The 22808-nt window shown below is 44.8% G+C and overlaps 1 long non-coding RNA gene across 2 annotated transcripts in view; it reads right to left on the bottom strand.

Annotated features, from left to right (window-relative positions):
• The window catches only part of LOC144762394 (uncharacterized), a 361263-nt gene that overhangs the window by 192969 nt on the left and 145486 nt on the right, over positions 1 to 22808 (bottom strand). Inside the window, exon 2 of one of the 2 annotated variants that reach the window (XR_013596085.1) lies at positions 21438 to 21537. The exons of the other annotated variant lie outside the window; for it this stretch is intronic. This is a non-coding gene — a long non-coding RNA (uncharacterized LOC144762394). The remainder of the gene's footprint in view (positions 1 to 21437; positions 21538 to 22808) is intronic. 2 annotated transcript variants of the gene reach the window in all.

Genomic DNA, 22808 nt, shown 5'->3' with positions numbered 1-22808 from the left:
GCTTATGCAGCACGCAACCAAGACGGGAACTTACATTCTTTCCTTTCAGGTAACCGGGGTTGGATCATCCAGTATGGGGATTCTTGGTAGAACACATGCTCTAGACACTTAGGTTAGGGACTGCATAGTAGGAGTACGTCCAACTTTCTATATTGTTTTAAATGCCTGCATGTATACACTGTATTTGCACGATGGTAGAGCATTTTGTTCTGTTCGCTGTCTTGGTGCTAGTAATCACTTTCATCTGCTTCTGTGTACTTGATTATAGCAGCACACATATTCATATTCCTTGTATATTTCTCTGCGAATACAAGCGCACAAGTGACTGAGCAAAAGGGTTCTAGATCTGTTGTCACGATTCCTGGGGAATCAGAGTTGTCATATTTGGCAGTTGCCAGAACCATTTGCTACTGTCTAGGTTTAGGTGTGCTTACGGTGGCACTGTGAGCTATCTGGCCTATAGAACACATATCCTAAGGGTGGTGCACAGAATCAGTCTGGCACCACCTACGCGGTTATGCTGTCCACAAACGTGCAGTTCTTACCATGGGGTGGAAACTATACAACAGTTGCTATAGTTCAAGATTGAAATAATTGTTGTAAACATATGTCCATAAACACAATGAGGGTTGGCAATAAAGTTACACCTAGATGAAGCAAAAATTAGAAGTTAAGCATTAGGATACTTAGGTAGTTAGATGTTAATATATGTAGGTTAAAGTGTTAAGGGATTAAAAAAGGGCAACAGTTCAATACCAGGGTAGGAGTTACACAGTTTCAAGATAATGATCTAAGGAGGGAGGGAATCTTAGGGGCTGAGGGGTAGGTGACCGTAGCTGACTTATTGTATTGTGAGCAGGGCCGAACTAGCTGTAGCAGGCACCGGGAGTTTCCCTGGTGGGCCGCCAGGTTGGGGCGGTTTTGGGCCACTAGACGGCCATTTTGTTGCCGGGCCGGCAATGTCGGCCCCCTCTATCAAAATTGGCCAAAACCAGCCCTGGCAAACAACCCCCACACTCCCTCCCAGGGGGCCGGCAGAGCAGTTTGCCGGTTTCGGTTCCCAGTCCTGCCCTAACAATTTGTGAGGTTTAGTTAAGTAAGGCGAAGGCCTAGGTTTTTTATTGTGATGTGCAACTGTCCAATAAAGCGGCCTTTTTCAAACAATAAATTGAATATGTGGTCTGTCGTGCTCCCCTTTGGCCCAATAACAGCATACATTTCTATCTGGTTGACAAGCCTCTGAATGGCTGCGATGGAGTGGGCACCGCTGCAACCACCAAGCTACAATCGGTCCAACCAGGTCAGAGCTGACTTCCTTTTGTGCAGACTTTCTTGCCCGAAGCTGCTCCGGCCTCCATGGTGTTCTGTTACCTATTATCCACATCTCAATTAAACGATAACTGCTTTCTCTGAAATATTATGTGAAACCATTTTGTTAGTAGTAAATAAGGATTTATGGAACATAAAGTGTTGCAAAAGTCTTAGGGGCATATTACCAACGATTAGCAATATTTATCGCTAACTAGGCTTAGCAACAAATTTTTTATCGCTAAGCATCGCCGGAAATTATCGCTGAGATAACGTGCTATTAGCAACGTTTATCTCCAAAGCGATACATTTTCCGGCGATAGCGTGAATATCGCTGAGAATACAGCGATATTCACGCATTAGCGACAACATTCTCTTAGCTATGTTATCCACCTCCCATTGGATAACATGGCTAAGAACTGGTCAGAGCAGGCGTTCGTTTTTGGCGATAGCGGGAATATTTCCATCGCTACGCCTGCCTTGCTAATAGGCGATAGCGACGTTCGCTAACAGGTTGGGTACGCCCACTTTGCATGTCATTAGCGATAAATATCGCTGACATGCAAAACAGGACCCAAACCGCTCGCTATCGCCTAAAGCTGTCGCCAACTGCTGTTAGCGACAGCTTGCTAATAGAGCGATAAAATTATCGCCGCTTAGCGGCCGAAAACGGCCACTACAGCGGCGATTATTGCCCTGCTTGGTAATATGCCCCTTAGTTATCACACAGATGGTGCAAAGTAAAGAACTTTGCAAACTACGCATGCCTGCAAGTTTTCCACAGACTTTTCTAATGGGTACAAAAAAACTTTAACTTTGAACATACATGTCTGTAATAGCAATGTTTTTGCCAGTGTAATAGAAAATAGTGCTGAAAATTGCCATCATTTTTACACTTCCTTGCTGAGGATGAGCCCACAATACCTTTGCGGAGGGTCTGGCCTCTTGTATTGGAATATTTCACGTGTGTTTCTTGGGAGCCTAGGGTGTCTCAGCCAATTTAATTTAAAAGTGTTTTATAAAATGCACCATTTAGCCGAGAGTTGTGTTTTTTTAATCAGGTTTCCTTGCTTGCTTCGCCAAGTGAACGGCCTAGGGCTGTTCAGTAGGTATTTACACCCACATCAATGTTAAAGTTCAGCAATGGAAATCAACTTTAAAACAGTATGCCAAGGACTGACGTTACCTCACCCACCTTTGACAAATGCATGACAATAAGGTTTATAGTATACAGGGAATGAATTGGGATTCGGCAGAGGCTTCTCCATGGTAGAGTTACCAGAAGTATGCACGCCTTCTGGGCTGAGGTTAAAGTGCATTTTTACAGTTGACCTCAAGGGACAACGTGGCTAGTCCGATTAATATTAGATACTTAGTACTCATTGAAAGTGGAGGATGGAGACGCACTGGAACTTACTACTTAGGTGCTTTCCTCAGGGTTACAGGCATAAACCATATTCTTCATATACATTTTTTCCCACACACAAATGTCTAAAGCTGGAAGTTTTTCACATCGGAACGGGGTAAAATGAGTATCTCCCATTCTCACACGAGGAACTTGTTGAGAGGTACCGACCTGTGGAAAGGGACCACTGTGTGGTACCAACCTCTCCCTAGGCAGTACCTGAGGGCAAAAATCCCAGGGACCGACAATGAGGACCACAGCGTGGCTTTTCATATGAGCCTTGTTTCCCTTTATGTTGGACACATTGTGCCAGTCACTTCAAGTGAATCATGTCATGAAGGAATGGGAGGAGTGAGAATTGGAGACAGTAATCAGAACATTTATATTCCCCCCTCAGAGGCGAGTCACCCTCAGAAGAGAAGTTCTGTTACCAAGAAGAGTAGGACTTAGTGGAATGAAGATCACCAGTGAGAAACTCAGTCATTCTTACACCCACGAAAAGGTAATTTTCTTCGTGACCTCGTGGCTCTATTTCTCGTAAATACAGTGCAGTTCTCGCAAGTGAATTCCCGTTTTGACAAGTTTGCTTACCGAAACTGATCACGCACAGCTGACTGGAGTAGCACCTACATTTCACAAAAGAAATGCGTAACTTACCTGTAACTGCAGTTATCCAGTATTGGTATCTTTCATAGATTCACATGCCTGAATCATTCCCCGTCGTCGGGGTGGGAGTCCCCGGTACATAATAACAGTAATGTCACATAGACATATACATACTAAAAGGCCAGAGGCCTCACATTAGTAACCTATCCAAGTCCTTTTGTAAAAAGGACCAAACTTTGGCCAGGAGCCAATCAGCTACTACCACCCACTAGAACCTTCCTGGAAGGAGCCCTAGTCCCTCAGATTTTCGTAAGTACAGTGCTAAGTAGTACCTACTGAGAGAACTAAGGTGAGCCCTTCCAGGGGAGGCGGGTGGGTTGCATGCGAATCTATGAAAGATACCAATACTGGATAACTGCAGTTACAGGTAAGTAACTCATTTCTTATCCAGTATTATGGGTATCTTTCATAGATTCACATGCCTGAATCAGAGTACCAAGCAATAGGCAGCACATTTCGCATAATATAGCATGTAAGACACTTGATAATAACTTATCAATAGTGCAATACAATAAACTGCAAACAGTAGCAGGATAAGAAATGTGCAATTAGGTAATAGGAAAGGTGGGATGAAAGGAAGAAGGCTCACCTCTAATGAAATAGATGACGGAGCACCGCCTGTCCCACTGCTGCATCCTTCATAAGTTCCGAATCCAAGCAGTAGTGCTTGGTGAACGTATGTGGTGTCTTCCATGTCGCCGCTCTGCAAATGTCGACAATGGGCACACCAGAAAAGAGCGCCATGGAGGTGGAAACCTTGGAGGGCAGAGGATGTCCCGCCTGCTGATGGCAGAAGGCGATGGCCGTAGAGATCCATCTTTAAATGCTCTGCTTTGACAATGGTAGGCCCTTCCTGGGCCTGCTGAAAGCAATAAATAATTGGTTGGACTTGCGAAATTGTTCCGTTCTATGAATGTAGAATTTCAGACATCTTTTCAGGTCTAAGGAATGTAGAGATCTCTCCGCTGCTGAAGATGGATTCGGGAAGAAAGATCTCAGGACAATAGGTTTGTTTAGATGAAAAGCAGACGGAACCTTTGGTATGAATTTGGGGTTAGTCCGTAGAATGACCCTGTCCTGTTTGAACTGAAGGAACGGGTCTTGAATAGAGAAAGCCTGCTGTTCACTCACCCTCCTTGCTGACGTGAGAGCCAGTAAAAGAGCTGTTTTCCATGACAAGTATTTGAGATCTGCTTTATGCATTGGCTCAAAGGGGTGTTTCATCAACTGAGCCAAGACAACATTGAGTTGCCATGTAGGTGGTAAAGGTTTCGTTGGAGGATAAGTCCTGAACAAGCCTTTCAGAAACTGCTTGACCAGTCTATTGGACCATAGGGAAATACCAGACGAAGAGCGCCTGAATCGAGATATGGCCGCCAGGTGGACTTTGATTGAGGCGTGGGCCAATCCCGAGTTGGCCAGGTGAAGCAGGTAAGGCAGAAGTTGTGCTGGAGATGACGAGAACGGGTGCAGTTTGTTAGCTTTACACGACAAACAGAATCTCTTCCACTTAAGGGAATACGTCTTGTTGGTACTGTCAGCCCGGGCCCGGGCTAAGACGACTCTGCAGTCCTGAGGAATAGCTAAGTCCTGGAACTCTCTGAACTCAGGAGCCAAGCCGATAATCTGAGAGATGTTGGATCTGGATGCTGGACTTGCCCCTGGTTCATAGTGAGGAGATGCGGGTAAGGCCTGAATGGAATCAGAGGCTCCAGCGACAGAATGTGGAGTTCTGTAAACCAGTGTTGGCGTGGCCACGGTGGGGCTACCAGGATCAGGGTGCAACGCTCTGCTTTCAGTTTCCGGAGGACTCTGGGGATCAGGGGAAATGGAGGAAAAGCGTAAGCAAAGACGTTACACCATTCGATCGAAAATGCATCCCCGAGAGATCCTTTCTGGGGAAGCCAGCTTGCATAGTGTTGGCATTTTGCGTTGATCTTCGTCGCAAATAGATCCAGGTGAGGTCTGCCGCATCGGGAGAATACTGCGTCCTTCGTCGACGCGGATGCTATCGTCGACGGAGGCGTCGTCGACGCTTTTTTGACAGGAATTATAGATGTAATAGACCTACCCGTCGACGACAATGTTGAGGTAGTTGTCGACAAGGTTGTGAAGGCTGATGCTGTCGACGTAGAGATGGTTACTGTCGACGCTGTCACAGGAATGGCAGAAGACACCAGCACAGGCTTCTTGAAGGCGGCTTCCTGAAGAGAAGTCTTAGCTGCCATGGCTTTTGGACGACCCTCTGAAGACTTTGGCATCTTCTTTTGAGGTGGCATATCAGACGGACCTGGAGATGTCTGTCTTGGCCTTTTGGCAGAGGAGTGTGAGCTCCTGAAGGAACACTCGCTCTCACCTGAAGAGACTGTTTGATCCTTGTCCTCTAGTCTCTGAAGCCACAGGAGCAGGCGTCTCTCTCTGTCCTTTAAAGTCTTGACAGAGAAAGTGCGGCAGACCTTACAATCCTTGGCAGAATGTTCAGGGTAGAGACAGTAGAGGAAGTCTTCATGCTTGTCATCTACATGCAGTCTCAGTTTACTACACGAGGCACAGGGTCTAAAGAGCCCTTTTTTAGGAGTGGTAGACATAGTCACTCTAGCACTCCTCCACAAGAGTAATTTTGAAGAGAAAAATATGGAATAAATCCAGAAATACCAGAAAACTGAGCAGAGCTCAGTGGAGACTCCCTTAGCACGACGTGCGGTAGAAAATCTGAGGGACTAGGCCTCCTTCCAGGAAGGTTCTAGAGGGTGGTAGTAGCTGATTGGCTCCTGGCCAAAGTTTGGTCCTTTTTACAAAAGGACTTGGATAGGTTACTAATGTGAGGCCTCTGGCCTATTAGTATGTATATGTCTATGTGAAATTACTGTTATTATGTACCGGGGACTCCCACCCCGACGACGGGGAATGATTCAGGCATGTGAATCTATGAAAGATACCCATAATACTGGATAAAGAGCATTTTCCTTCGGTGTGATACAATCACAGCACCAGACACACTTGGCTTGCCTGAACGAAAGAGGTGGGACTGCACTCTGCCGAAATCACTGTAGCCTCTAGTTCAAGTAGATGCAGTAGTGTGGGAAACTCTGCATCAAAAGTATCTTATCAAAAGGATCATGTGCATCACCTGACCTAGCATCTATGGCTAAAACGAGACTGCGGCGACAGGCACAGTGGGTGGCAAGGTTGCTGCTTGGGCAATGCATGAGCCACGGACTGACCTGTTTTTGGCCCATCACTGGCCTAAGGTTGTGTGGCCACCAGGAATTTTAACAATTGTTTTAAGGGATAATGAATATAAGGCAAACGACTCAGTGGATCTGTAGTATTTATGTGCTCATCCCCTGCACCTAGTTTGCCTGGCAAGTTCAATCATGCAATTGATGTCTGACTTGATCACATGTAAAGCAGAAGAAAGGTCTTGAGGGCTTTTTTGGAAGCTTGTGGTTCTCAATGATCCAGAGTTGCTGAAGAATTCTCCACAGATTCAGACTGAGGAATTGGAAGAACAATAGTTACTTATCTGTAATCTGTGGTTCTCCAGGATTGGTGTCTTTCATAGATTCACATGCCTGAATCATTCCCCGTCGTCGGAGTGGGAGTCTCACAGTACATAGAAAAGCAATAAATATGCCCACAATAACCAAAAACCTTGCTAACATGAAAACCAGGAAGTAAAGTAGCCCAAAGCTACCAAGAAAAAAGTTCCACGTCTATGACTATCATAGTCATTATACATAGTCCAAACTGCAGCCAATCAGGCAACAGCACCCACCAGAATGTTCTCCTCAGAGGCTCAGGCGCTCAGATTTTCTCGCCCAAGAGGGTAACCAAGAGATAAGAGCATACCCAGCCTCTGAGGGGAGGTGGGCGGGTTGCATGTGAATCTATGAAAGACACCAATACTGGAGAACCACAGGTTACAGGTAAGTAACTATTGTTCTTCTCCAGTATTGGGGTGTCTTTCATAGATTCACATGCCTGAATCAAAGTAGATAGCAGTACCCAAATAATGCTTGGAAGACGCTATTTGTAATATAAATATAGAAAGCATATGCAATCACATTCTAAAAAATGCTAATATGAATAAATACATGAAAATTTGCAATCCCATGAGAATGTACTCAATATTAGGCATGATAATAAGCGTCTGAGAAGCAGTACAGAGGAGGACGGAAACATGGGCTCACCTTATTTGAAAAGATTGCGGAGAACCGCCTGTCCCTCTGACGTATCAACATTGCTGGCAGCTTCCAAACAGTAATGCTTGGTGAAAGTGTGTCTGCTGGACCAAGTTGCTCCTCTGCAGATCTCAAGAGGAACACCAGCCAAAAGAGCAGTCGAGGAAGAGACCGCCCTCATAGAGTGCGCTCTTGGAGTTGTCTGCAAAGGTCTTCCAGCTTGTTGATGGCAAAAGTCAATAGCGGCAGAAATCCATCTAGCTGTGGTCTGTTTAGACACCGCCTGTCCTTGCCGTATTCTTCCGTATGCAAAAACAACAGTTGATGGACAGAATGCAGAACAATGTCATACATTCACCCCAGTACAGAGATCTGGGCACAAATCCATCGTTTTTTTGCACTCCACAACACCCCAGTTCAGACATGGCCTTATGCAAATCAGCCTTGACCATGTGCCTCATGGGAACAGTCCAGCCCGAACTGCCAAGCCATGTCTTTCCTGGACCGGAATCAAGCATCCTAGGACCGGTTTCTGGCTATCAGCCGTCTTCAGCCAGGATAGCTTGACTCCAGTGGTGTGGGGAGCATGGGACTCACGTCTGAGCATACCCATCCCACTCGGAGTAACAAATGCAAAAACAACAGTTGATGGACAGAATGCAGAACAATGTCATACATTCACCCCAGTACAGAGATCTGGGCCTAAATCCATCGTTTTTTTGCACTCCACACCACCTAAGTTCAGACATGGCCATATGCATTTCAGCCTTGACCCTGTGCCTCATGGGAACAGTCCAGCCCGAACTGCCAAGCCATGTCTTTCCTGGACCGGAATCAAGCATCCTAGGACCGGTTTCTGGCTATCAGCCGTCTTCAGCCAGGATAGCTTGACTCCAGTGGTGTGGAGAGCATGGGACTCACGTCTGAGAATACCCATCCCACTCGGGATGACAAATGCAAAAACAACAGTTGGTGGACAGAATGCAGAACAATGTCATACATTCACCCCAGTACAGAGATCTGGGCCTAAATCCATTGTTTTTTTGCACTCCACACCACCCCAGTTCAGACATGGCCATATGCAAATCAGCCTTGACCCTGTGCCTCATGGGAACAGTCCAGCCCGAACTGCCAAGCCATGTCTTTCCTGGACCGGAATCAAGCATCCTAGGACCGGTTTCTGGCTATCAGCCGTCTTCAGCCAGGATAGCTTGACTCCAGTGGTGTGGAGAGCATGGGACTCACGTCTGAGAATACCCATCCCACTCGGGATGACAAATGCAAAAACAACAGTTGGTGGACAGAATGCAGAACAAAGTCATACATTCACCCCAGTACAGAGATCTGGGCCTAAATCCATTGTTTTTTTGCACTCCACACCACCCCAGTTCAGACATGGCCATATGCAAATCAGCCTTGACCCTGTGCCTCATGGGAACAGTCCAGCCCGTACTGCCAAGCCATGTCTTTCCTGGACCGGAATCAAGCATCCTAGGACCGGTTTCTGGCTATCAGCCGTCTTCAGCCAGGATAGCTTGACTCCAGTGGTGTGGAGAGCATGGGACTCACGTCTGAGCATACCTATCCCACTCGGGGTGACAAATGCAAAAACGACAGTTGATGGACAGAATGCAGAACAATGTCATACATTCACCCCAGTACAGAGATCTGGGCCTAAATCCATCGTTTTTTTGCACTCCACACCACTCCAGTTCAGACATGGCCATATGCAAATCAGCCTTGACCCTGTGTCTCATGGGAACAGTCCAGCCCGAACTGCCAAGCCATGTCTTTCCTGGACCTTTCCTGGATGCTCAGACAAATGTCTGACCACATTTGTCGGTCGTACCGACCCAGGATGGCCAATGGATCGGCCGCACGGACTGTTGTTGCTGCCATGGTGGAGACTCTTTTCACAATTGAGTCCAGTCACCTGCCGTCCCTGTCAGGTGGGGTTGTGATCGGAGAAGATGGATTCCTAGCCCGCCTTTGAGCAGCCTGCACTGAGTCAGCCTTTGGGTGTCCTATGAGCCATGCTGGAGACTTGTCGGGTGCTTTATATTTCTTGTCCAGTCGTGGCAAGACTGGAGGAATAGACGCAGGCGTTAACATTACTTTCAATCCCTCCTTCCATAAAAAATCTATAATGGGAATCGCCCGCACTTATTTCCTTGGCTGGTTCTTAAAATCATACAGGAAGCATTCTTCCTTCTGCGTCTCCATAGGAATGAGGAATCTTTGAGTTGCTCTTTCCATGAGGAGGTGGAAGCCTCCAATGTCCACTGGAGGAGAATCAGCAGGAGCCGGAGGTGATGGAGAAGGGGTTTGGATTTGGTACTCATCCCACTCCGACAGAAGAGATCTTTCGTCTACTTCACCTTCCTCCCTATCCTCATCATCCAATGAATGTGCTTTAGGAGAATGCGGCAAAGCCACTGGCGAAGGTGGTCTAGGAGACCGGAATTCTGAAGTGGAAGCTTGAGCGACCGGTGTAGGTGGCACAGACTCTGCCGATTCAGATGGCGGGAACCGGCGGTAATAGTCGTCTAGCAAATGTTGAAGATTATTCAATAATGCTATAAGCATCTGAGCTGTAGGGATATTATCAGGAGGTGAAGCCACAGGTTAAGGAGAAGGTTGGTCAACCTCATCATCTTCCTATTACTTTATGAACAAATCCGAAGGGCTTCTAGCTGTTCGAAACCTGTCATCCACCTCAGAGTCCTCTTCACTCTCATCTGAATCCAATAATTGCTCAGGAACCTGTAGAGGTACCTTATGCGGAGAAAGATGTAATGGAGATATGGGTTCAAGCGTGGAACCACGTCTCTGCAGCAAAAAAGGTGTCGTCGTAGACGGCATAGATGTTAAGGCCGTAGACAGTGACCAGACTTGTAGCTCCGTACAAGATGACAATTTTTGCATCAACAGGGGAGTCGTCGACGGGCCCGTCGATGATGGAATCGTAACTGAAGGTGAGAACGTCGACGAGGAAGTTTCCGTGACATGGATGGCTTCGTCAACGATGTGGTCTTCGTCGATGATTTGGTCGTCGACGACGATGTAGTTCTCGACGACGAGCTCGCCGTCGACGAGGAAGTCGTCGGCGAGGATGAAGTGGCCGTCGACAAGGCCGTCGTCGACAAGATTTTCCTAGACTTGGCCGTCGACGGAACGCCGACAATAGGTACAGTCTCTCTTGTCGACGAGATGGGTCTCACAGAGACAGAGACCAGCGTCGACGGGGATGACGCCGACGACATCATCATTTGTGGCTTAGGAGAAGAGAAGGTTACCGTCGATGTAGATGTTGCGTCGACGGGAATCTTCGTAGACGAAGGAGTCGTAAATGATGTCGCCGACGACGGGGTCTTCTTCTGAGGGAGAATCTTCTCAGAAGTTGGCTTAGGAGGTACAATTTTCACTGCCTTTCTCGGGGGCGTGGAAGGCAAAGGTTTGCCCTTGGCAGGTGGAGTAGTCTTCTTAGAAGTAGTAGGCCCTTCAGAACCCTTAAGAGTTGTTGTTTCCTCAACACCTTGGCCCCAGGAGAAGACAAAATCTCTTCAGCAGCCCTCTTCCTAGAAGACACAGATGACCCAGAGCCAATACTTCCCACCTCAGAAACTGGATTGTCCTGATCTTTAAGCTTCTGTAGCCACAGAAGCAGCCAGCCCTCTCTGTCCCTGAGGGTCTTCTGAGGAAAGGTCCTGCATATCTTGCTGTGTCTCACCTCATGATCCGGGTACAGGCAATAGATACATTTCTTGTGGGGATCTTCAGAGACAAGCTGGAGCTTACCACAAGATTCACAAGGCCTGAATAAGGATTTCTATGAAGAAGACATACTAAGAGTAGAAAATTTTTGAAGCGTTGAGAAGAACTGAGCAGAGCTCAGGGAGACTCCCTTCACGCGATGTGTGGTAGAACATCTGAGAGCCTGAGCCTCTGAGGAGAACATTCTGGTGGGTGCTGTTGTCTAATTGGCTGCAGTTTGGACTATGTATAATGACTATGATAGTCATAGCTGTGGAACTTTTTTCTTGGTAGCTTTGGGCTACTTTACTTCCTGGTTTTTATGTTACCAAGGTTTTTGGTTATTATGGGCATATTTATTGCTTTTTTATGTACCGTGAGACTCCCACTCCGACGACGGGGAATGATTCAGGCATGTGAATCTATGAAAGACACGCCAATACTGGAGAAATAATGTGCTGCTGCTTGACCAGTGGTATAAACAGGAGTAAAAGATTGCACTGTTGTAAGGACCTACAAGGTCCATGTGTGTACGCAGCTGCTTAGGAAGACACGAGGACTCATACCCATGACAACACAGTGTACAAGAAATGCACTTTTGAACTGACCTCGTTGCACCATTACACACCAGCATAGCCTTTTGTAAGCATCCAACACATGGCCCTTTAGGATGTACGTTGTTACAACGCAGGTTGTAACAACGCATACCTTTACCACGCGGCCGCTACAACGCAAGTCGTTACCACGACTTGCATTGGAGGGCGCGGATTTAGGATTTTTATAATTTTATATTCCAACACCAGTCCCCGTAACAGTAGGGAAGGTGTTGGAATATAAATTTATAAAATTCCTTATCCCACAGCGCCCTCCAGCGCAAGTCGTGGTAACGACTTGCGTTGTAACGGCCGCGTGGTGAAGGTACCGCATGGTAAAAACTTCGTGGTAAAGGTTGTTTACCGGCCCTTTATGCTCACATACAGGATCATTAGCACTGTAAGATTTTGACTTACCATACGTTAGTAATGCTTCGGTTGGGAGTACCATGAAAAGGCTTCTGCAGTAGTCCAGCCTTGAGAGTATGCAGGAGGCCACCACAGTGCTTATTTAGCCAATTTTTAAGACTTTGTCTTCTCGGAATTGATCATTAGAATGTTAGTCCCTGCCATACAGCTGTGCATGCTCTTAATATATTTCATGGCCTTGGTGAGATCCAAGAGGATCACCCCCACTTTATTAGCATCATCCAAGATGCTTCTTGCAGTTGTGTCTACAGTCATGCCTACACTTGACATTTAGTGTTGGATACATCTACTTTGATACTTTAAAAAAAAACTTTGGGTTTTAATTCTTCCACTAAATAATCCAAAGGGGTTTTGGTGATCGGTGTGTATATATTTTGTATATTTTGTAAATATTGATCTTTCTATGTCACTTTGGTTGTCATGGTTCACTGAAAATCACTTTCTCACTATGCCGTCACTTGGAGCACCTTGTTGGATTTGTGAATACAAAATCATCAATCTTTTGCATTTATGATTCAAAAAACAAAATGGAAATGTCTCCAAAGTTTTTGTAAGGAATCTTATTTCAGCTAAAAAGAAATTGCCTTAGACTACAGGCTTATAGAATATCCATGGCTTGTTTAAAAAGAAATTTTGTTTGAATCTTCCCTCCTGGTAGAACACTTGTTTGTATGACTACAGTTATGCCTATGTCGTACAGGTACAAGTAATACCAACTGAATATATTACTTATGTGTGTTTGTGACCGCGCTAGGTGGCCGTATGGTAGGTGCCTATTAGCACAAACTGTCAGTGCAGCCTTGCCACTTCCCCCTGGTCTTGGGTTTCCATGACCCGCAACTTGCCTTCAAGCTTCGTAAGCTGAGCATGGAGCATATGTCTTCCTTCTACCGTAGTCTTAAAATAAATGCCCCAGGTGAAGACCCCGATTGTCTCCCACTCATTCATATTAGCAATACTAGATCTGGCAATAATGTAAACAAAAACTGTTGTATTTCATCTGCCATCATGGTCATATATTGTGTGTTCTGCAGGGTCACTGGTTGTAAACGCAATATGGGAATTCTAGTACGTATAGTGCCCCACTGTATCGTTAGGACTAAAAAGTTTTTTGGGCCTTATTACATAAGGTGCCCCAGGGGCGCACCGAGCATGTACACCCGTTTTGCACACCCCTGGGGCACTTTGGTATTATAGAAGGGGACGCAGATGCTTGTGCGACCCCTTCTGTAATACCTTCAATGGGTGTTTCCTCATTTGCATAGGGGTGTGCCCTATGCAAATGAGGGAATTCCTTTGATTCAGCGCCCATGCCATAAAACAGACGAGGGCGCATAGTCAAAGAAGATCAGGAGACGCAAGGACAGAGCACCATTCAAAAGGTGGCACACAGTCAGTGTGCCACCTGACAGCAGCCCTCTGCAGGGGGTAAGGGGTCCCATGGACCCGCCCAGACACCCCCTTGAGGCGGGTGTAGTCACTGGCTGCACCCGTCTGCAAGGGGATCTCTAAACCCCTTTGAAAGAGCTGGCTGGTGCCTCCTGTACTGTGAAAACACAGAGCGGCTGCTCCATGTTTTCACATGGATGCGCTGCCCACATGGATGCGCTGCCCTGGGGGCTGCGCAACCTCACGGCTGCCCTGGGGCATATTGGCATTGTTTGCGCCCGGCGCACCTTTTCGGAGGGGCGCCGGGTGCAAACAATGCCAATAAGTAATACTGCCCATGGTGTTTGAGTGGGCACATACTGAACATTCAACCCCATGTATCCTCCTCAGAGGTGTCCAGTCATTAAGCTTATATTAGTTCAGGTGTGCATGGAGTGATTAAATGGGTAGTCGGAATATTCCCTGTCTCCTGAGTGTGCAGCCCCCCCATGTTTCTGTTAGGTTACAGTTTGCTGACCATGCCCTCAGCTTCTCAGCATGAGCATGCGCTGAAGTTCCCAAAAGTGGGGATGAGATCTACCCAAAGTCACATTCAGGATACAATTAATCTCATCTGCTATAACTCGTGGTTGTGAGGGATTGTGGCTATCTCTTTTGTGAGGTTCTCCAAGAACTTTGAATGGCCAGAGTTGGGGAGGCAAACACCCAGCATACTGTTGACATAACAGCATTGGGAACACGTGTGACACTACATAATGTTTCTCTGTTCCTGTGGTTATGTGTCACTGATAAATGTGTACTGCATTATCTTCATTATAAACTGTTTATAGCCATTGTATATGCTTAGTTCCTTAATACAGTTTGGTCTCGAGATCATATATATATATATATATATATATATACCCTTAAGTAAGGCACATTCTCTCTCATCCATCCATACATAAAGGCAAAGAATGCTTCAGAAGCTCCCTAGATAGCTAAAAAAATACTCTTTATAACACGGTCAAAGGCAGGTCCCCTACTCTCACTGTGCCAGTAATACTCAGAATACCATGAATGAGTGGCAAACGTCTCTGCACTCCAGGCTATCCAGATAACATATCCTTCCTTCTACATTAAAAGTAATAGTGTTTTTTCAGGACATAAATGACAGAGCACTCGACAGCTGAAGCTTCAAACAGACAAATTCCCCAAATAAATAAGAATTGCTTTGTTGAGGACTAACAGTCTGATTTAGATTTTGCGGAGAGTTACTCCGTCACAACAGTGACAGATATCCCATCCGCTGAAGTATAAATCCCATAGTCCGCCAAAATATAAATCCCATAGGATATTATGGGATTTATATTTTGGCGGATAGGATATCCTTCACCGGTGTGAAGGAGTAACCCATCGGCCAATATCTAAATAAGGCCTCATATTACTTGGTTCAAGCCAAGCTAAACAAGCATTGAAAATGCAATAGGTCTCGCCTTTGATTAACCCCTTCGACGCTCATGACGAGCTCAGCTCGTCATGAGGTACACCTCTCGTACACTCATGACGAGCTGAGCTCGTCATGTAATGCGGGTTTTTAAAAAACTCAGCGCACCGCGGTAAATCCTACCGCGGCTAAGGTGTTAAGTTAAAGCCATTGGCTTTGCTAATGGTATTGTATAGCAAAGCAAATGGCTTTAACTTAATAAAAGGCAAGACCTATTGCATTTTCAATGCTTGTTTTGGTTGCAACTCTTTTTCCCGTCCCCCACACCTGCGCCGTTTACTGTGAACCTCCAGTCAGCTGGTCAGTGGTGTGAAGTGAATTGCTCCTGTGCCATTTATTGCTTGTATCTTTCTGTTAACATTCTGTGCTCTACTGTTTATCTGCTCTGAGAGCACAAGGCCTATTTATTTCTTATGACTTGCTTCTAGATGGAGGGGCTGCAGCCAATTGGGACAAGCAATGCCTTCGTCATAAAACGTTTCTGCATTTTTGTGCCTTTTCATGAGATACTGTGTTACGTTACAGGTCCCTTGGAATCTCCCCGCGGGGATTTGCTTTTCGCTATACAACGCTGTGAGATTAATGATTTGCAAGCAAGGTGAGCTGATTTACATTGAATTGAAACAGGCAGACTGGCCATGGCAAACCCCTTTTGTCTCGGTACAGTGATGTCACAGCCTGAGTAGCATGAAGAGAAGGCGAGCATTGCAGCACAAACAATTATGGCTCCGGGAGCAACCGGACAATTGCCCTCGATCATAACATCATATTATAATTTAGTTGGTCATACATGTAATCCCACTGCAGAGTCGCAGGCCAGAGTGTCCCCCGTGAGTGTCCCGATAGACGGCGTGCCCCCCAAAACTGGTCTTTCCCTGCTCTTACCTAATAGCGGCGCATTCTTATACCATTCTCTTCATAGTATTTCTCTAGAGCAGGCAGCAGCGTACTCACACGGAACCACTTGTTTGCAACAACAAGCTAAAATAATCCTTTCCATGTGAAGCATATGGATGTTTTCGATAATGTTAACTGCTCTTAATTGTTTAAACCTCTTAGCAAGCAATGAACAATTCCCCTTCTACTGAACTAACTCAAAACAGACAGACTGATAGTTTTTTTAACCTAGAGAACAATCTTTTCATCTTTCACAAACTAAAGCAAGAATATTTAGTGTTATTTTGACACCTGTTCGTGCCAAGTTCACTTATGACACGTGAGCACACTCGATACGCCACTCATTTCACAAATACGTCACGTTTATGCGCATTAAGACCAGTGATGCATGTTACTAACACCAGACAAATATGAAAAAGCGTCCGAGGACGTGTTTACAATAAGTAGACTAGTAGAGGTGGCAACCAACGGCAGAGTGAACGGGGAGAAGTAATACGGAGTAACCGGGGTGGCAGCAAATTAAATAAAAATAAAGTGGAGGGAGAAGGGGGAAAAAAGCAGGGTGAAAACAAGGCATCTGACGCCATAGGCGTTTTGTGTCATCTGGAGTCTACCTGACTGATCTGTTGTCTATCCCCCCCGATGACTGTGTTCCATCTATTATTATTAGATCAGCTCATGGCTATTATGTACCTTTGTATTTGATGCCTGGTTGTGGTATGAGAGTGTTTGAAATGCTGGTATGTATGAAGATGTGAGAGTTTTTGCCTGATGTTGATATGTGGGACTATATTTGTCAAATCATCTGTTTTTTAAAAATATCCCTATGTGGTTTGTCACTAATATATTGAAATGTTTTTCTATGTAATAAAATTGCTATTTATTTTTTAATATGTGCTGAATTAATCTATTCTGGTTTGGGTGGTTCTAAATGTATCAAAGGACCTCCTTGTGAGGCCTATATTTAATCTATCTGGCAGGTATCTTTTCTCTTGTATTTTGCCGTCTCCCCATTTACCTGCCGCCGTCTATTAACTGGGGGTCCCCCTTCTGTTGAGTATCTGCCGCCATATCTCCTCAATCACCCCATACTGTCACCCCACCACTTTTCGCTTGCAGCCATTTTGCTCTCTTCGCGCCCCCTGCTTCATGTGGTAAACATTGAGGGAGTTAACTATGTCCGTAATCATGGAGCTGCGAGTTTAAAACGTTGCCTGCCAGTGCACACCGTTTGCGCAATTGCTCCTAATGAAATACATATTTTCAAACTAAAAGTTCCAGGAAAGTCTAGTGGTACAGCTTGAACTGTAAATTGTGAGGGTAATTTGCAGGCTGACGATTTGAAAGCACCGAGCTGCAACCGTTGTGTTATGTCGTGGGGTCCGGAAGCAGTCAAAGCTCATTCGAGTCAGAGTAGGCCGACTGCGAAAGATGTTGAAATGGCAACCAAGGTGGACAGACTGACACGTTTGGATGCGTGTAAGCTGCGTACAGGAAGTAGCATTTTCGTTGCTATGACAAAGAAAGCTTCTTCTCAAGATGGCGTCGGACAGTCCACAGTCCGTACGGACACGTGCATGCTGACTGCTACGGACAAATGGCAAGAGCAGCCATGTCTGTCCATGCAGACGCGTGCACAAAAGCCCTCGCCAGAATCGATTACAAAAGGTACTCGCAATAGCGAGAGCAGCGCATGCCAGGCGAGAACTAAGAAGGGACAGAGGGCTCTCACTGTAAGGTGTTTCTGCTGGGCCACACTCCAATTTGCACACATCTCACGCAAATGGAAGACCAGATCTGGTGGTCTAGCTTTCTCCTACATCACTTCAAAATCATGGAATGACATGCCACCACACATAAGAGCCTCCTTGTCACTTCTTAAATTCTGCAAGATCCTGAAGGCCTAGCTTTTTGAGTAGACCCACTTGGCCCAAGGTTTAGCTAGACTCACACCTGCTCGGCGCCAGGATACCCTTCCAGGTGAAGTGCGCTCTATAAATCTGCATAACATAACATAATGTCTACTGCTAGTATGATTTTTACAATATATAACTTTCTTGATGCACTAGATATTTGATTATCAATTCCAGACTAAAGATTCATCATAGTGGTATACATATGAGAAGCATAAATTACCTTCTGCACTCTTGTTAAAATAGTTTGCACTAATGGGGAAATGAGTGTGTCTTTCAGACTAAATTATTTTGGAAGGGACACTACTTAGAATGTTTTTGCTGCGTAAACGAAAGAAAACTAGTAAATATACAACACCATGGACGTTCAAATACTACATTAGATTGTTAGCTGCTGGCCCTTTTATGACCAAGAGTAAGTGGTATTTAAACGTCGTGCCAGTAAATGACTGGTAAATAAGACCGTCTTCACCTCCTTGTTAGCAGAACTTTGAAAGTTCCTTTAAAAGAGCCTTTTATTGGAAAGACCGATGACAGGGCCAAGAGTTTGCCCAAGGGAAAGAAGAAACAGCTAATTTAAATATTGTGACGTTCTGGGAAAGTTACCTAATACTCATTCCTATAAGTGAAAATAAAAGTACAATAAGACAATGATAAGAAACAAAACAGAAAGCAGCACTAAAGATTGTGCAACTATCTGAATTTCCCAAACGAACACTTTCCTCGACTTCCTCTTTAAATAATGCAGAGATCTCTTCTGACTCAAGTAGTGAAAATTAACTTGAAACTTCTTCAGTGAATCAACAAATAAAAGTGGGACAAAAATATATAAGTGTTGATATTCACAGAAGTCAAGTTGGTCTTCTGCTTAACGGTAACATCTTTTCACATTATTAACCTTTAAGTTCCAAATTTTAAAAAAGGGAGAAAGAAAAAAAGGAGGAACTGAACATTTGAAATAAACAAAAATATAAAAACTTTAATATGAAAAATAAAAACAGCCAAATTCATTGAAAATTGTTTTAAATGCACCATTTAGCTGATTTTTTTTGGTCGGTTTTGCTTTTTTGCTTTGCCTAGTCGCTCAGTGCCTTACGGTAGGTATTTACACCCACATCAATGTTAAAGTTCAGCAATGGAAATCAACTTTAAAACAGTATGCCAAGGACTGACGTTAACTCACCCACCTTTGACAAATGCATGACAATAAGGTTTATAGTATACAGGGAATGAATTGGGAATTCGACAGAGGCTTCTCCATGGTAAAGTTACCAGAAGTATGCACGGCCTTCTGGGCTGAGAGGTTAAAGTGCATTTTATACAGTTGACCTCAAGGTACAACGTGGTTAGTCCGATTAATATTTGATACTTAGTACTCATTGAAAGTGGAGGATGGGGACGCACTGGAACTTACTACTTAGGTGCTTTCCTCAGGGTTACAGGCATTAACCATATTCTTCATAGACATTTTTCCCCACACGCAAATGTCTAAAGCTGGAAGTTTTTCACATCGGAACGGGGTAAAATGAGTATCTCCCATTCTCACACGAGGAACTTGTTGAGAGGTACCGACCTGTGGAAAGGAACCACTGTGTGGTATCAACCTCTCCATGGGCAGTACATGAGGGCAAAAATCCCAGGGACCGAAAATGAGGACCACAGCGTGGCTTTTCATATGAGCCTTGTTTCCCTTTATGTTGGACACATTGTGCCAGTCACTTCAAGTGAATCATGTCATGAAGGAATGGGAAGAGTGAGAATTGGAGACAGTAATCAGAACATTTATATTCCCCCCTCAGAGGCGAGTCACCCTCAGAAGAGAAGTTCTGTTACCAGGAAGAGTAGGACTTAGTGGAATGAAGATCACCAGTGAGAAACTCAGGGGCATATTACCAACGATTAGCGATATTAATCGCTAACGAGGCTTAGCAACAAATTTTTTAACGCTAAGCATCGCCGGAAATTATCGCAGAGATAACTTGGTATTAGCAAGGTTTATCTCAGAAATGAGAGATTATCGCTGGAAAACCAACGATAATCTCTCAAAGTTTGGCGTTAGCTTGTTGATAGGGCTCACAAACTTAGCCATGATATCCACCTTCCATAGGATATCATGGCTAAGTCAGGAAAATACCAGGTGTAAAAAAAGCAGTGCTAACCGTGGTTAGCGCTGCTTTTTTTTATCACTAACAGGGTTAGCGAAATCCTTGATAATAGGAGAAATGTAGCTTTACAACATTTCTCCTATTATTTTTCTCTGGAACGCCCCCTTTGCATCTCATTAGAAGCGTAGAGAAAAAGGGTGCTAACATGCGAATTTGCGTGTTAGCACCCTGTTGCTGATAGGGAGATAATTTTATCTCCGCTTTCTTGGCTTTTAAAGCCAAAAAAGCGGAGATAAATCCCTTGATAATATGTCCCTCAGTCATTCTTACACCCACGAAAAGGTCATTTTCTTCGTGACCTCCAGGCTCTATTTCTCGTAAATACAGTTAAGTTCTCGCAAGTGAATTCCCGTTTTGAAAAGTTTGCTTACCGAAAAACTGATCACGCACAGCTGACTGGAGTAGCACCTACATTGCACAAAAAGAGCATTTCCCTTAGGTGTGATAAAATCACAGCACCAGACACACTCGGCTTGCCTGAACAAAAGAGGTGAGACTGCACTCTGCCGAAATCACTGTAGCCTCTAGTTCCAGTAGATGCAGTAGTGTGGGAAACTCTGCACCAAAAGTATCTTATCAAAAGGATCATGTGCATCACCTGACCTAGCATCTATGGCTAAAACGAGACTGCGGCGACAGGCACAGTGGGTGGCAAGGCTGCTGCTTGGGCAATGGATGAGCCACGGACTGACCTGTTTTTGGCCCACCACTGGCCTAAGATTGTGTGGCCACCAGGAATTTTAACAATTGTTTTAAGGGATAATGAATATAAGGCGAACGACTCAGTGGATATGTAGTATTTATGTGCTCATCCCCTGCACCTAGTTTGCCTCGCAAGTTCAATCATGCAATTGATGTCTGACTTGATCACTTGTAAAGCACAAGAAAGGTCTTGAGGGCTTTTCTGGAAGCTTGTGGTTCTCAATGATACAGAGTTGCAGAAGAATGCTCCACAGTTTCGGACTGAGGAATCGGAAATAATGTGCTCCGCTGCGCTGCTGCTTGACCAGTGGTATAAACAGGAGTAAAAGATTGCACTGTTGTAAGGACCTACAAGGTCCATGTGTGTACGCAGCTGCTTAGGAAGACACGAGGACTCATACCCATGAAAACACAGTGTACAAGAAATGCACTTTTGAACTGACCTACCTCGTTGCACCATTACACACCAGCATGGCCTTTTGTAAGCATCCAACACATGGCCCTTTATGCTCACATACAGGATCGTTAGCACTGTAAGATTTTGACTTACCATACGTTAGTAATGCTTCAGTTGGCAGTACCATGAAAAGGCTTCTGCAGTAGTCCTGCCTTGAGAGTATGCAGGAGGCCACCACAGTAGCAGAGGGCATCTGTGGAAGGAAGGGCACGTCTTTCTTAAAAGGCACTAAAGACAGACGCAGAAGCTTGATACAGCATTGACTTTCACATTAACTGATAGATCCTAGACAAATATAACACCAAAGACCAACCAGTGTCATATGCCAACAGTGCTTATTTAGCCAATTCTTAAGACTTTGACTTGTCGGAATTGATTATTAGAATGTTATTCCCGGCCAGACACCTGTGCGTGTTCATAATATATTCCATGGCCTTGGTGAGATCCAAGAGGATCAACCCCACTTAGCATCATCAGTCATGCCTGCCCTTGACATTCATTGTTGGATACTTATACTCTGATACTTTAAAAAAACTTTGGGTTGTAATTGTTCAACTAAATAATCCAAAGGGTTTGGGTGATCTGTGTGTATATAGTTTGTATATTTTGTAAATATTGATATTTCTATGTCACCTTGGCTGTCAGGGATCACTGAAAATCACTTTCTCACTATGCCGCACTTGGAGCACCTTGTTGGATTTGTGAATACAAAATCATCAGTCTTTTGCATTTATGATTCTAAAAACAAAGCGGAAATATCTCCAATGTTTTTGTAAGGATTCGTTGTTCAGCTTAAAAGAAATTGACTTAGACTACAGGCTAAAAGGCGATCCATGTCTTTGTTAAAAAATAAATTTTGTTTTGAATCTCTCCTCCCAGTAGAACACTTGTTTGTATGACTACAGTCATACCTATGTCGTACAGGTGCGAGTAATACCAACTAAATATATCACTTATGTGTGTTTGTGACCGCACTAGGTGGCCTTATGGATGCCTATTAACAAAAAATGTCAGTGCAGACTTGCCGCTTCCCCCTGGTCTTGGGTTTGCAGGACCCGCAACTTGCCTTCAAGCTTCGTAAGCTGAGCATGGAGCATCTGTCTTCCTTCTACCGTAGTCTTAAAATACATGCCTCAGGTGAAGACCTTGATTGTCTCCCACTCATTCATATTAGCAATAGTAGATCTAGCATTAATGTAAAAAAGAACTGTTGTATTTCATCTGGCATCATGGTCATACATTGTGTGTTCTCCAGGGTCACTGGTTGTAAACACAATGTGGGTATTCTAGTAGGTACAGTGCCCCACTGTATCAATAGGACTAAAGAGTTATGGTGTTTGAGAGGGTGTATACTGAGCATTCAATCCCATGTATCCTCCCCAAAGGTGTACAGACATGAAGCATACATTAGTTATGGTGTGCAAGGAGTAATTAAATGGGTAGTGGGAATACTGCCTGTCTCCT

This window comes from Lissotriton helveticus, chromosome 6, assembly GCF_964261635.1.
Source record: "Lissotriton helveticus chromosome 6, aLisHel1.1, whole genome shotgun sequence".
Lineage (NCBI taxonomy): Eukaryota > Metazoa > Chordata > Amphibia > Caudata > Salamandridae > Lissotriton > Lissotriton helveticus.
The sequence above is the reverse complement of the archived record's forward strand: the minus strand, read 5'-3'. Positions and strand labels throughout refer to the sequence as shown.